This window comes from Mustela erminea, chromosome 15, assembly GCF_009829155.1.
Source record: "Mustela erminea isolate mMusErm1 chromosome 15, mMusErm1.Pri, whole genome shotgun sequence".
Taxonomy (NCBI): domain Eukaryota; kingdom Metazoa; phylum Chordata; class Mammalia; order Carnivora; family Mustelidae; genus Mustela; species Mustela erminea.
In genome coordinates, this window is record NC_045628.1 from 57,371,948 (window position 1) to 57,387,066 (window position 15,119).

The window sequence follows — 15,119 nt, forward strand, 5'->3', positions numbered from 1 at the left end:
TTGTTATCAAGACTATTGGATCCAGCTCCTTGCTCGCCCCTCCCCCCTTTGAGCAAGTAGAATTACAGCCCTTCCCAGTTCTCAGGGGACACAGCAGATAGTATTTCTTGTGTAAAGACAAACAAAAGAAGTAGGAAAATATTATTATATTGTAAAGGTAACAGGCATGCCATTAGGCACTCTCTCAGCCTGGGGGTCTAGATCTTGCTCTGTTTGGCAGGACTCCTGCCTGAGCACAGGACAGGGAGCTCCCCTGACGCTTATTTTTGGTTTACAGGTAGCCTGGGAGGTGTCTGCACAGGGCAGTGGGACAGAAGCAGGCCTGTGTCATGGCTAGGCGTCACTCCTGTTAGTCTGGCAGCTGGTACGGCACCGGGGCAAGTGCAGCCCGGAGATGGAGGGGATTGTGGTCTCCACATGGGCGAAGACTGGATGGTCAGTGATGAAGACACCATTCAAGATGGCTTCTGGGTGCACATGAGGGACCCGGCACAGACCTACCAGTCTACTCCTCCCGACCTTCCTCTCACCCCTGCCCCGGACCATCTCTCCTCCCCATTCTGATCACTCTTTCCGTCCCATAACCGTGAGAGCTCTCTTTTCTCTATTCTCTGTGAGTTACTGGGACACACCATCTTTCCCACCCTCCCAAACAGCTACATTCTCTTTCCTTTTCATTAGAGAACGTGATTTCCTTATCTAAACCACAGCCCACAGTTCTCAACCAAAGCCAATCTGGATCCCCTTTCCCCCAGGGGCCCAGAAAGCTCCGTCTTCAAAGCTCTTCGAAAATCTTCAAATAGACCTAGCTCAAAAGCAGTGTCTGCTGAGAAAGGTTGAGAAGCCCACGCTAAACACGCAATTCCAGGAACAGGGTGTGCACCAGAATGTTCCCTCAAGAGAACACTAAGTTGGCACGGAAGTATCCCATAAAAATCCTATGTGCAGTTTTCTTATGTCAAAGAAGTCCTTACCCCTTTTTTATGACACTATGTCTGAATTAAATCAAGATCTCCAATTTACATAACTTTGAGACATCTTAAGAGATCTATTTCAAGAGCTGAATGGGAAGTGGGTGAGCCAAAGCTCTCTCTCTAAGGTGTTTTTTAGCCTTGCTCAAGCACCGGGCACGATCGGTGCCTGAAATTTCTCTGCTGCCATGTGGCATCAATTTGTATCTGGAAATAGTCTTTTTTTCATCGCTTATGATGCCTCATGATTGCCATGTACACATTGTGCAACAGTTCTCCATGATTTTGTTTCTCACGTCACTCCACAGATTCTCTTAATAGCTTGCTTTTACAGGTGAGGAAACAGAAAGCCTGAGTTTTAAAGGGTTGGATCCTGAACAGTATACTTTCAGGCTTCTAAACGTGAACATGCTCAGGGCTCCTGATACAGAAAGCCTATTTGCTTTCTGGAAAATCTGTACCTTCCACCTGTGTACACACCACACACTCACCAGCACAGTGAGGAATGTCTCTTGAAATATTTAATCAGTCCGTAGAGGAAAACAGTCCCCTCTTGTGCTTATTTCAATGGTCTTTATTTGAAATTCCCTATTCTCGAGTAGTTTGACTTTGTGATCCTTCTGAATTTTGCGGAGAGCCAACATGACAGAAATCCTCAACGAAAATGAAGAAATGCTTCACTCTTCTACCAGGAGCCAGCCTGAGCCAGCCTTAGCTATTTCCATTTTTAAAAGGAAAGGAACAATTCAGAAAAAGGAGAAGCTAAAAGTAACCCACGCTTCCACAGCTCGTTCCAGAAGTAGGAACAGCTTGTTTACTCTGGGGAACCAGGAGGAAGTTTGCTCTGTGTCCCCCATCTGGAGAGCCCAGGTCAGGGCCCGCATCAGCACCAGCAGCTCCGGAGGGGAAGCTGAGGGCGCTGACCCACGTGACTAGAAGCCTGCGGGCACTGAGAGACTCCCAGAAGCTAGGTTGCTCTGCTTTCTCTCCTTCTATAAACTCATCACTGGCAATGGTCATGTCATGGTGTCTCTCCACGCACCGAGAATCGTATGTAACTTAATGAACACGTGCTTGTCAAACCTGCAAATCCCAACAGCTGTACTTGGGTACAAGGGAAGTGGGTCAAACGGAGGCACTCGCTCCTGCTATGGTGGCTTTCACACTGCATCAAAGGGTTGTGTCAAACAGGATGATGGGTGTTGCAAGGGGCAGAGACCACAAACCGTCTGCCACCACCACCAGTCACCACGGAAGCTCATTGTTGCCTCTCTCTCAACCCTTTCCGGGCAAATAACATCTGACGCCTTGCAAGAGGGCAGCACTTTCTGGAAAGACGGCAGCTCTAACCAGAAAGTCTGATCAGGCACAAGAAAAAAAATATCAGATTGCCAGCTATTTCAGAGTACACTTTCATTCCCGAATATGATGGGTCCGAAATGCAAACCATTGCCTTCGATTCAGCGCTAATCCAAGTAGCTAAAAGGAATGAGAAGCAGCAAGATAGAAGCTACACCCTCCAAAGAAGCAGCCTTTCTGCTTGGGTTGGCTTGTGTTAAGAGCAGATTCTGCTAAAGAATACCATGACGAGGTGTGTCCTCCAAAAAGCTACATCATCTAAAAGCCGATGACGATGACGTAGACAGAGACCACTCTGGGGAGCAGGAACAATGTTCAGATGAAAGGTCTGTTCATTTCCTATAGCTGCTGTAATAGCTGCTGTAACAGATTACCAGGGGACAGTGGCTTAAAACAATGTAATTGTATTATCTCCGTATTCTGGAGTTTTGAAGTCTAAAATGGGTTTTACTGGGTTGATGTCAAGGTGTCAGAAAAGGTGTTTTCCTTCTGTTGGCTCTAGGGATGAGTCCATTTTCTTGTCTTTCCCAGCCTCCAGAGGCTGCCTACCTTCCTTGTTCGTGGCCCTACTCTTCCGTTTTCAAAATCAGCGGTGGCAGGCTCAGTGATGTTCACACTGCCGTCTCTCTGAGTCTTCCTCTTCTATGTTCTTCTTCTAAAGAAGATAAGGACATAAGAACATAACGTCCCTTATGTTTATACTGGACCATCCGGATAATGCAGGATTATCTCCCTGAGATCAACTGATTAGCAACCTTAATTTCCTCTGAAATCTTAACTGCCCCATTGCCAGGTGACCTCACACGGTTGCTGGTTCCTGGAAATCGAAGGGAGACATTTCTGGGGGACCATTATTCTGCCAGAAAAAATGGGAACACCAGAGAGTTCAGTTATGTATCCCTAATCCTCCTAGCAACCTTGGAAATGGAATGTTTACCAAGAGACTTTGAGAATTTAAGTACTTTGTACTTTTTCCAAAGATATTATGCTAGTAAGAGATAGAGCTGGAATGTGACCCAGATCTGTTCTGGAAGCCTGTGCTCATCCATGCTGTGTTCCTCCCCAGCAGGCAGCCTGGGCCCTCTACTGAATCTCTACACCACAAGGAGCCTAAAGATTCTTCAGCAGGAATCTCAGAGAAAATTCATCTTCGTTCAGGCATTTCAAGGAATACTAGCCATGACAAAGAGTCAGGACAATTGGCCTCTACTTCATGTAATGTTTGCATTACAACCACTGCAGAGCTGGGCAGTGTGCTAAAACATGCAGGTTCTCTGGATCCTCGACTGTTAAACCAAAGATTTGAACTGTATGATGTCCAAGACACCTTCTAGCTCTAAAATTCCAAGACTGACTAACGGTACTGGTGAAACTATGTTGCAGAAACAGGTCCACTCGATGGATGGCTAAGTGTTCCAAATGCCCCTTTTTATCATGATGGGCTGGCTCATCAGTAACATTTTCTAGGCATCAAACCAATCAGCTACTTTTGGTGTTTCTCCCTGGAGCCCTGTTCTCCTGCTCCAGTGGGCCTGTCTCCTGCCCGTGCTTGCTGCGTCTCAACCCGCCATTTTTGCCGACCACCATGTCGGGACTTCTGTTTGCCATTCTCCTGTGTTCAATCTTCTCTTTTCTGGACCTGCCTCTTCCTCCTTCATGCTTTGTTCCTTTGTTTTGATGGACCATGGACTCTGGTAGTTTCCTAGGAAAGTATAAAAGGAAGACAATTCTTTTGAGGGCTTCAAGAATGCTTTTGTTCTAACCTCAATGTTTGTAGCTTATAGAATTCAGGGTAGAAGAGTACCATCCCTCAGCATGACTCCTTGCCTTGTCTACTGCCTCTGGTGTGGCTGGTCGGCAGTATGATGCTGGTCTGATTCAAGAGCCTTTGCAGACTGTTTGTTGTTTCCTTCTCTCTCTCTCTCTCTCTCCAGAAGCTTTTAGAATCTTTATCTCTTGTGTTGTGCAACTACATAATGACGAGTTTTGTTGTGACTCTTTCTTCAGTTGTTGTGTGGGGCAGTCAGCGAGCCCTGTCACCCGGAACCCAGTCCCTCGGTTCCAAGAGCTTATCTCATTGCATTGCTTTATCTCGTTTCACTAATTCCTCCTCCTGTTTTCTGTCTTCTCCTGTATGAAAGTCATATTAGACATTCTAGACAGATCTATTACCCTTATTTTCCTCCTGCGTTTTCCACTGCTGTAACTTCATTTCTATTTTACATGAGATCTCTTCAATATTATCTTAATTTTGTTGGAAAAGTACCATTTTTAACCTCAAAGAAATATTTCTTCCTTCGCTTTCTTTTATAGTATCTCACTTTTGTTTTGGATGCAATATTCTCTCTTAACTCATTGCCGATACTAGCTTTTTAACTTTTTGTTCTGAAATAATTCTAGAATTGGCAGGAAGTTCCAAAGGCAATACAGGGAGGTCCCAAGAACCCCTTACTCCTTTGCCTAGTTTTCCCTTATGGTCACATCTTACATACTTATAAAGAGTATCAAAACCAAGGAACTGACATGGGTGCAAGGTGTGTTATAATTCTGTCATTTTATGACGTAAAATACATTGCCTCTCGGAACCCCCTTTATAACCTCATCCTTCCTTCTTCACTGCAGAATATTGATTTTTTTTTTAAGTTGTATTTTCCTATTTTCAGCATAATCTCTTTCCTCAATGTCCTCTCTCTCTTTCTCTCTTGTCTCTTTCATTCTGGAAGCTACTCACAAATGGCTGACAGCGTTGCCCATTCATTCATGGTTGAGCAGGAAGCTCGGCTGTGGTATTTGGGGGTCTCACCCCAGTGAGATCATCAGCAAGTTTGTTTTCTCTTTGGAGGACCCTCCAATGGCAGCGCCTGAGATCTTTCCTATAGGTTCACTGGGAGGCTCCAGTGAAGAATCTCCCATCTTCTCCTCAGGGACAGGGAGGACTGTAAGCCTGGCTGCCAACTTCTGGAAAGCAGAGTGTGGGGAGGGAGTGGAGAGCATACGATTCCATGGGCAGACTATCCCTTAACCCCCTTGTCTTCAGCTTGCCTCCCATCTCTCCTCACACCCCTTCACTGTGATCTGCCAAGTTTCTTAAGTTCAATTTCTGAAGAAAGTAAACCTCCAGTCTCTTGTAAGGTGCCCAACTTCACGAGGATAGGGAAGGGTGTCTAATGGCTCCTGACAGATTTCCCCAAAATTCTTTGTTCTCAGTCCTTTGCCTTATGGCACTTCACATTTTTGCAGAGCCTTTCTGTGGGTCTAAAAAGGAACCCCTGACTTCCCATCAGTGTTCCTCTCACCAGCCACCATCCTTAGTCACAAATCCTCTAGCAACCAAAATTCTGTTGAAGTGTCTTTCCTCTGACACTGTTTCTTATCCAATTCACTCAGTCCTCTTAGGATATTTTTTGTATTTTCTTACTTCCTTTGCAGTCATTTTAATAGGATTCTGGGAGGGAAGGGGATAGGAGTATGCTGTTGACCTGTCATGCGTAGACAGCATTCAGTAGTTGCTTTTTAGAACAACACTTGAAGTATATGGTGAAAGCTGAATTTGTGTCCTAGTGAATTTTAAATACAGAAGTTCCTTGGTAGTATATTTCAGTAAATTATCACACACAAAAAATTGAGATCACTTCTACTACTCAGAAGTAATTTTCCCTTCTCATTTGTCTTTAAAATTTTGGTGGGTGATAGATGGCTGTATCTTTCAGGTACCTTTACCCTCATTTCCTGCTATTGCAATACCAGTGTTGTGAAATTTGACAGCATATGTGAGAGAAGGCTAAAGTGGAAATGAGCTCCAGACAGTATGTAACTTTTGCCTCTAGAGTTAATCACCTCTAACAAAGGACACGGACCCACAGAGCTCTTTCTCTGGGTTCTCTGCAGATGACTTGAATGAATGATGGCTTTGTCTGCTCTTACCTGCTTTGCCTTCTAGAATCCAGACTGCTTCTGACTGACCATTGCCTGAGTAGATGCCAAACAGGGTGGGAAGGAGCTGGGTACAGGAGAAGTTGGTTTTGAAAGATGTGAGTAAGGTCTCCTGAAGGTTGAAAACCTGCAACAAGTGTGGAAGCAAGAGAGAGAACTTGTCAAGCAGAAAGAATTTAGCCGAGAAGGAGAACAAAGGGAAAAAGCGGACAGTAATGGGGAGAAAGACAGTGGAGAAGGTATGAGAGGAGCCTGAAAGCGACACAGAAGAGAGATATGAAGCCAACACAAAGAGAGCTCGCACCATTAACCAGCAAATACTGATCTGAACAGAACTGAAGTTAGCCCATTCATTCATTTAACAAATATTCAGTAAATCTACTAGGCAGCTACAGTATACAAGTCCTGGGTCGGAAGGAATAAAAGGACCAAGAAACACATTTTTTAAAAAGAAGGAGAAGAAAATATCAGATAGTAAGAATTAAAATAAGGTGTAGTTGAGTGACAAAGGTGTCGCTAGGTGGTGGTCATTTAAGCTCAAATTTGAGTGACAAGAGGGAACCAGCCTGCAGAGATCAGGGCAAGTAACACACAAAGTGCAAATTAAAAATGTAATGAGCTATTGTTTTACACCTGTCAGAAAGGCAATAAGTTAGATTAGAAGTTAGTGATGCCAGATATTGGCAAGGATATAGAGCAACAGGAATTCTTATTTGCTGTTGGAGAGGGTGCACATTGGTACAACCACTCTGAAAACAATGACGTGTTACCTAGAAAATGTTAACATAATTATATCCTAGGGGCACCTGGGAGGCTCAGTGGGTTAAGGCCTCTGCTTTTGGCTCAGGTCATGATCCCAGGGTCCTGGGATCGAGCCCCTGCTTCCTCCTTTCTCTCCCTGCCTGCCTCTCTTGCCTACTTGTAATCTCTGTCTGTCAAATAAATAAATAAAATCTTTAAAAAAAAAATTATATCCTAGAAACTACTAGTCCACACCTAAGTATGTACTGCAGAGAAGTTTTTACCTGCGTATTAGGAGGTATGTCCGAGAAACTCTGGAGTTTTGTTGTAACAGCAAAAAGTGGGATAGGCTCAAAGGTCCACCAATGGTAGGATATAAAATTGATATTTTAATGAGATCTTGATATTTTAATGAAATAAAATGCTATATAGCAGCGAGAAGGAATGCATTACGGCCTCATTCAACATCATGATAAACTTCAGCAACATAGAGCAGAGTGAAAAAAACCAAATGGCCAAAGTCATATGATTTCGTTAACATGCAATCTAAACCCTGTATTGTTTAGACATACAAGAAAACAAACCATAAACAAAAGCAAGAGCAGGAGCGCCTGGGTGGCTCAGTGGGTTAAAGCCTCTGCCTTCAGCTCAGGTCATGATCCCAGGGCCCTGGGATCGAGACCTGCATCGAGCCCTGCATCGGGCTCTCTGCTCAGCAGGGAGCCTGCCCCCCCCCACCGCCTAACTCTCTGCCTACTTGTGATCTCTGTCAAATAAATAAATTTTTTAAAAAAATCTTTAAAAAAAGAAAAGCAAGAGCATACTCCATACAAAATTCAGGCAAGCATTTATCTCAGAGTGGGCAGGACAAGGGCTGGGATCAAGGACGATCTCCCGGAGCTGACAGTAAATGACGGATGGCTGGTGGGTACATGAATATAAGGGATGTTGTTTTCCTGCAAATATCCTATATATTTTACAAATATTGCATGTATCCATCAAAAATTGCTTTTAGTTAAATACAAAAAGCAGGGAGATATTGTAGACAGAGGCAAACACAAAGGCTTTAAAGTAGGAAAAGCTAGGTGTTTTCCAGGGTATGAGAGGAGGCCCGTGTGGCTGCAGCACAGCCCTTGGGGGCAAGGTAGAGAGAGATGAGGCATCAGAGCGGTTAAATATTGGCCCAAGATTATTCACTTGTTGAAATGAGAGAGGCAGGATTTGAACCCAGGCCCACGTGTCTCCAAATCCATGCTCTTTACCATTCTCTGGCAGCCAGAGAAGGAACGTTCTTCTACCGGGTTCGGCTGAGTGGGAATTTTCCAGGAAAGAGGAGAAGGGAAGAGGTGGAAGTGGCAGCAGGCAGAGGAGAGCCCGGGTGAGCGGAGCCTGGAAGTGTGAGGTGCTGAGGTGGTGAGGTCTCTCTCTCTCTCTCTCTCTCTTTTATAAAATCTTTCAACAAGTATTTCTTGAGCAGCCACATCGTCCAGATCCTGGGATGAACCCAGTCCCTGCCCTCATGGCCTTAGCTCCTGGCAGAGGCCCAGGGGAAAGCCTTGGGGTGGTGGGATGGGGCAGTGGGAGGGGCAAAGGGCCACACATGCTTCCTGGTTTGGGGCAAAGAGGTCCCAGGATGTGAGGAGAGGCGTCCTGAATCCCAGTCCTGCCCTTTCTGGGGAGGAGGGCTGACCGTCTTCCTGCTGAGTCCATGCAGCCATGCCTTCCTGGGCGTGCTGAGTGCCTACAGGGCACAGGACCTCAGGTGCAGGGGCCCAGCCAGGCCAGGCAGCGAGCTGGAGCAGGGGCCCAGCGAGGGGAGCGGGGAGCCTGGCGGCCAGCCCCTATAGAGGAGGGAGGGACTTGGGGGCTCTCAGAGGTCTGTCTGAGGGGGGCCGGGCTGGTGGGGGAGGCTCTCTGGGGGGCAAAGGAGTGGGAACGCAGTTGGAAAGACCTGCAGTGGACCCGGGCTGGGGCAGGGGTGCTCCTTCACCTTGTGGGGGGAGGGTTGTGTCGGAATCCCCCGGGGGTTGGCGGTGGGGGATACTTGTCCCAAGAGTCGGAGGTGCTCTGCCTCCCTCCATCGCCCACTGCTGAGAGAGGTGTCAAGGCGGGCAACCACAGAGGAGAGAGGAAGGACAAAAATGTTGTTGAGTCCCTGGGCTATGCTGGGGGAGCTCTGGAGGCAGCCGCTGAGGGAGAGCACTGCTCCTGGAGCCCAGTGGCTGTGGCGTGGGCCAACTGCCCTCTGGATATGGTGGGGACTCTTCGGGGGATCGGAAGGATGGCTGGGAACCCCTGTGGCAGCAGGGGTGGTGACCTCGGGGTGGGGCAGGGGGTTGGGGGGGGAAGAGAGCCCAGAGGTGAGCCACGGTGCCTGTGGGCAGGCTTCTGCGGAGCCCACAGGAGATGACCAGCAGCTCCCCAACGCAATACACTTTCTCACCCACAAGTGGGCGAGCTGTTTCCTCCCTCCAGAATTACTTCCCCTCAGTCTTTATCTCAAAGCTTTTTCTTATTCTTCCCAACTTATTTCAAGGGCTGATTCTTCCAGGAAGCCCAGCTTATGCTCCAGCAAAGTGCTAGGCTGCGTCTTCCCCGCAGCCGAGAAAGGAGGGCGAGGGTCTCCCTGACTGAGCCGCTCACACCCTCACTTCCGCGATATTCCTGCCGCGACGCAGGACGTGATGAAGCCTGAGAGAAAACAAACCCGGATGTAGGAACCTTCTGCGGAGGAAGCCGACTGTCAAGGTCAAGGGAGAACGGACCCAAACTGAAGGAGATGAAGGGGTGTGACAAATAAATGCTATGCAGGACTCGGGAGTAGAATACCCGTGGCAACTTTTGAATACGGTTTGTAGGTTTTTGAGAGGAGAATACCATATATCAATATTCATTTTCGGATTTTTCATCACTGACCTCTCCTTATGTAAGAGAATGTCTTTATTTTTTTCTTTTCTTCTTCTTTCTTTTTTTTTTTTTTTTTTTTTTAACTATCCATGGCAAAGCTTGGAGGTAAAAAGGCATCATTTCTGCAATTATTCACCAGCGTCTCCAAGAAGTGTTGGTAGAATGCCAGCATTTGGGGAAGCTGGGCAAGGGAGAATGGGGATTCTTTGTACTGTCTTTGCAACTTCTGTAATTCTTGAAACTATTGCAAAATAAAAAGGGTTTTTCCTGTCAGAGCTAAGAAGGAAGAGAAAGCAAGCAGCGAAGAAAGAGAAAGAGGAAACGGAGGGGCGAGGGGTGGGAGAAGGGGGAGAAGGGGGGGAGGAGGTGAAGGAAGAGGAGGAAGGGGGAGAGAAGGAGGAGCATCTCCTGCTCCTCTCAACGCTCACGCATCCCTGCAGGCTTGCTTGCAAGGAACTTCACTCCTTTTTTTTTTTTTTTTTTTAAGATTTTATTTATTTATTTGACAGAGAGAGATCACAAGTAGGCAGAGAGGCAGGCAGAGAGAGGAAGAGGAGGAAACAGGCTCCCTGCAGAGCAGAGAGCCCGATGCGGGACTCGATCCCACCACCCTGAGATCATGACCTGAGCCGAAGGCAGCGGCTTAACCCACTGAGCCACCCAGGTGCCCCTGAACTTCACTCCTTAAACACACACCTTCGGTGTTGCCTTCGTCATCTGATAGGGCCTGCAGAACTTCCTTGTTGTCTTCATTAAGCAATTTAGTGCAGAAAACTATAGAGACCCAAACTGCTTTAAAAAAAAAAAAAATGTGGAGGAGTTTTGTACCAGTAGCCCTGCACTTCCCTCAGCTGCTCCAAAGGCCTAGGGTCTCCTCTCCCGCCCCTGCGCTATAGCAATGGCTTCTCTTCCTTTCAGCCTGGCATTGCTGTGAACCCTGCTGATGTCCTCCTGGCTTCCAGAAAAACAGAGTTTCTGTCCTGCCATCCAATCCACAGAGAATGTACCCGAAGTTGATTTTCCTGCGACTATGTTGGTTTCCTGTCACATTCATGGGCTCCGCCTTTAACCTCCCTTGTGGCTTAAAACTGCAAAATCTGATAATTGGATTATTGTATCCTCCACAGGGTCTCTTCCAGCTCTGCACTCTGTGGTTCCGTGGCTCTCGAGAAGTCAGATCTAGGAGACCCCAGAGCGGCCTGGCCTTCCAAGGATATTTGACAAACTCTCCAGTCAAGGCTGTGTTGCTGGTGCCCTCTTGTGGGCAGATCTGACCCCTACCTAACATAGCTGGGAAATTGCATTATCAGGAAATGACAAAATCAAAATAACACCCAAACGCTTAAATAATAATGATTGACATTGGTTGGAGGGCTTGGATGCTGACCAGCAAACTGCACATATGGCTTCCCACCACCCTTCCAGCCGCCCTAGGCAGTGAGCGGTGCTACTTCCGCCATTTTTGAAGTCATTTTGTCAGAAGTCCTCCCAGACCCCCAGCACCAACAGAGGCAGAGGGATTCCAAGCTTTCTTCAGAACCCAGCATTATGCTGCCTCATCAGAGGGAAATGTCTTTATTTTTTTTTAAAGATTTTACTTATTTTTCTGAGAGAGAGAGAGTGAAAGGCGAGAGAGATCGCAGAGGGAGAGGAAGAAGCAAACTCACTGCTGAACAAGGAGCCCGGACCCTGACGTCATGACTCCAGCTGCAGGCAGATGCTTAAACTACTGAGCCACCCGGGCATCCTGGACAATGTCTTTAAATGGTTTTTACAACAGAAAACAACTTTAGGGATCATGTAGCCAGCATTTCCCCAAATGGCCCACTGTCTAGAGGCAGTTTCACTGAAGGATACTACGGCTGTGAGTGTATGTTGGTGGGGGCGGAGAGACAGTGTTCCAAGATCAAACCAGTTCGACAAATACCCACTTAAAGAAAAATTTATGGTGACACATCTCCCTGCATTCATTATGCTAATGTGGAAGAAAGAATGAGATAGAATAATGAGAGGGAAAGTGATAGGATATGGCACATATATTCCCACATATATCCCCCACTCATTAGTTTCTCGTTCGTTCCTCCACCTCAGAACACTTTGGGCCAGGTAGTTCATTGTTGTGGGAACTTTCCTATGATGTTTAGCAGCATCTCTGGTCTCTACATCTGTAACATCTCCCCTCCCCCACATCGTGACCACCCCAAATGGCTCCAGACATTGCCAAATGTCACGTGAGCAGCAAAAACGCACCTGGTGAATCCCCCAGTTTAGGCGATGCTTCGCAGAGCAACTCAAAGGACTAATGTTGCAGGAAACTCACTTCTGGAAACACCGCTTCCATTCACTAGGCTCACCTGTAGGAGAGGACATGAAGACCCAGGGAGGTGAGGGGACTTGCTCACACCAGGTATATAAATTGAGTGATGCATTTCCATATGGGTTTCAACCCTATCCTGTCACCCTTGGGTGACTCTGACAATGGGGGCTGGAGGTAGGATATGTAGGCAGGCCTCACTCAGCCCAGCAAAGCCCTGTCTTGGTCCCTGCTGCTGTTTCACAGATACTCAAATTCTCTAACCATGTTTTTTTCTTCCTTTTGAGGCAGTTCATGGACCTGGGGCACTTAGATGCTCGTCAAAAGAAAGAACAGTTATGGCTGATCCTGCGGTCAAGGTCATACTGTAATGAATTTCTGTTTTCCAACAAAAGCACCAGGAGGCTAAGTTCAGAGAGAATCCCTTTTTCTTAATGAATTTCCCCCAAGTCCCCTTTGCTTAAGGATTTCCCAACAATAGTAGTATTGGGGACCAAAGTTGACCTCTTGTGTCTCTTTTCCCTGAAGAACCCTTGGAATGGGGACAGATTTCCATTTATTGAGGCAGATGTGAGGTGGAATTAGGATCGGGGTATAAATGATAGGGGGTCAGATGGAGTCTTAGAGACCAAATGCTGTGCTTTCTAGAGTGTTCAAGCAGAGGCCAAATCTTAAGGTCAGAAGGACCTACAGGAGGGGGGAAGTTGGGCTAGGTACAAATTTAGTACCCACCCTGCCTCAGTGTGGGCTTGCTTATGGAATGATCCATAAGCAAGCAGGGACATTCTAGAAGCAGGGACACACCCTATTGCCCTTCTCAGTCCACTGCAGCATTGGGTTTCAACCACCTTGACGCTAACCTTGGAACAGACTAGGAGATAGTCTGGGGACAGTTACTTCTGGCCTGGGGCGATAAGCACTCTGTGCTCTGCAAAGCTGTTCTCACCCACTGAGCGAGCAAGCTCGGACACAGTGTTGACAATGTTAGCCATCACCCCTCCTGCGCTTGCCACAGGGCTGGCACTGCCCTGCAGGCTTTACCCTTATAACTCCTTTCATCTCCCCAACCTCCCATGGAGGCACGGTTACTGTGCCATTTACAGATGAGAAAACTGAAACACAAGAGTTGCACAAGGTCACAGACCCAGTGAGTGTAACAACCAGCTTTGAACTCCAAGTGGTCTGGATCGGGAGGCTCTCAAACTCGGTGCTACCAAGCCCCTCTGCCCCCCATGCCTGACAACGGAGCTCTGAGAGCCCCGCAGTGAAAGGGATACAGACCCTACGGGCTTGTCAGGAAACTGCCTAGGGCACAGTGTGTGATTTGTAATGACTGGAAAGACAGGAAAAACCAACTCTTCCTTTTAAAAAGCCCTTATGGGAGAAGGACATAGTTAAAGCAGAATCTGATCAACCGTCTTCCTAAAGGGTGGTGTCTTAGACCGTGATAACGACTGATGAGCTGCTTCTCGCGCCCCGCGGACAGCAGCGTGAGCTGGGAACAGCAGCGTGAGCTGGGGGCGCTGATGGGCGTGCGTCTTTGCTTGAGGAGCCGGATAGGTGGAACTGAAAGCAATGCTGCCACCTGCTGGACGAATGGATGATTTCCCCCGTCCCTCCTAAACAATTTAACCGTTGGGGAAAGAGAGAGAAGATTTCAGTCTCAGCCCATCTCCTCCTGGGCTGAGCTGGTGCCTCCTAGTATGCCTTCGGCTCAAGTCATGATCCCAGGGTCCTGAGATCAAGCCCCGCGTTGGCGGGAACCCTGCTTCTCCCTCTCCCACTCCCCCTAATTATTTATGTTCCTGCTCTTGCTATCTCAAATAAATAAATGAAATCTTTAAAGAACAAAAACAAAAACACACACAAAAAAACCTCAGTCTCTACTACATAAGCGATATGTGATAAATGTTAATTTCTTTCTTTTTACCGGACAGCACAGGCTTTGGGACCGTTGACACAAACAGAGCCATGAGAGTAAAGAATTACTGTTTGCAGTCTTCACCTGTCTCCAGTTCTGAAGCTGATACAAGACTGAGAAAAGGCATCACCAGTTAGCTTAAGTTCACTTAGCTGGGGAATCATGAGAAGTGGCCGAGATTGGCTTGTGTCCACCCCCCACCCCCACAAACACACCGCCACGCGAATAAGCCATTTCTTGTTGGCTACTGATAGAGAAGCTGTCCCCCAGAGCCTTCCACCTTGAGTGGTAAGGCAACGTGCTCTTGTCGGACACTCGTGGAATCCGTAAGAAACAGAGTACAGTGGAAAGACTTCAGATCCATAGTCAAGCCTTTTGCCAAAGGCATCTTTATGGCAATAGTACGTGCTCAGTAAATGACCTACTGCCTGGCTTTGTTATTTTGTCTTTAACATTGCAGTTTGCTCAAGTGAATGGGACTGAGGATAGGATCAATGTAATATGGGTGGGTAGGTGGCAGAAGGCGACACTCCTCAAATGAGCAACTAGAAGCTTTTCTATCCCTGCCTGGGGTGGTGGCAAAGTCTGTGAGTGGCAAGCTAGAGCGCAGGGGAACTCTGGACCCTGGGGCTAGTGATCTAATGTCTCCACGCATCGCCCCCACCCACCCCGCCCACACCCCGGGTGAAAGAACCTTGCAGGCATGACCGGGAGGAACTGGGATCTCAGGCTTGCCACAGGTCTCTGTTGGTTTGACATCAGCCCAACACGGCACAGAGAAAGCCTCGGTCATGAGCCTTCTCTGGTCATCTCCAAAAGAGGATGAAATCAAGAATTCCAGTGTCTCCTTTGTCAAACATCCTTCATAAACCCACTTCCTTAAAACCAACATTGAAGGATCTCTATCTTTAGATAAGCAAGTTTCCCAGCTGGTGTGAAAGGAGAAACGGCCCTTTTCACTTCACCAGAAACT

General features: G+C 47.3%; 1 long non-coding RNA gene across 1 annotated transcript; it reads right to left on the reverse strand.

Annotated features, from left to right (window-relative positions):
* Positions 1-1,505: 1,505 nt before the first annotated feature.
* Positions 1,506-13,059, reverse strand: LOC116574612. The gene is made up of 4 exons (XR_004279393.1): positions 12,162-13,059; positions 6,255-6,390; positions 2,948-2,985; positions 1,506-2,852 (listed from the first exon to the last, which is right to left on the reverse strand). It is a non-coding gene; the product is annotated as an uncharacterized LOC116574612 (long non-coding RNA).
* Positions 13,060-15,119: the final 2,060 nt, after the last annotated feature.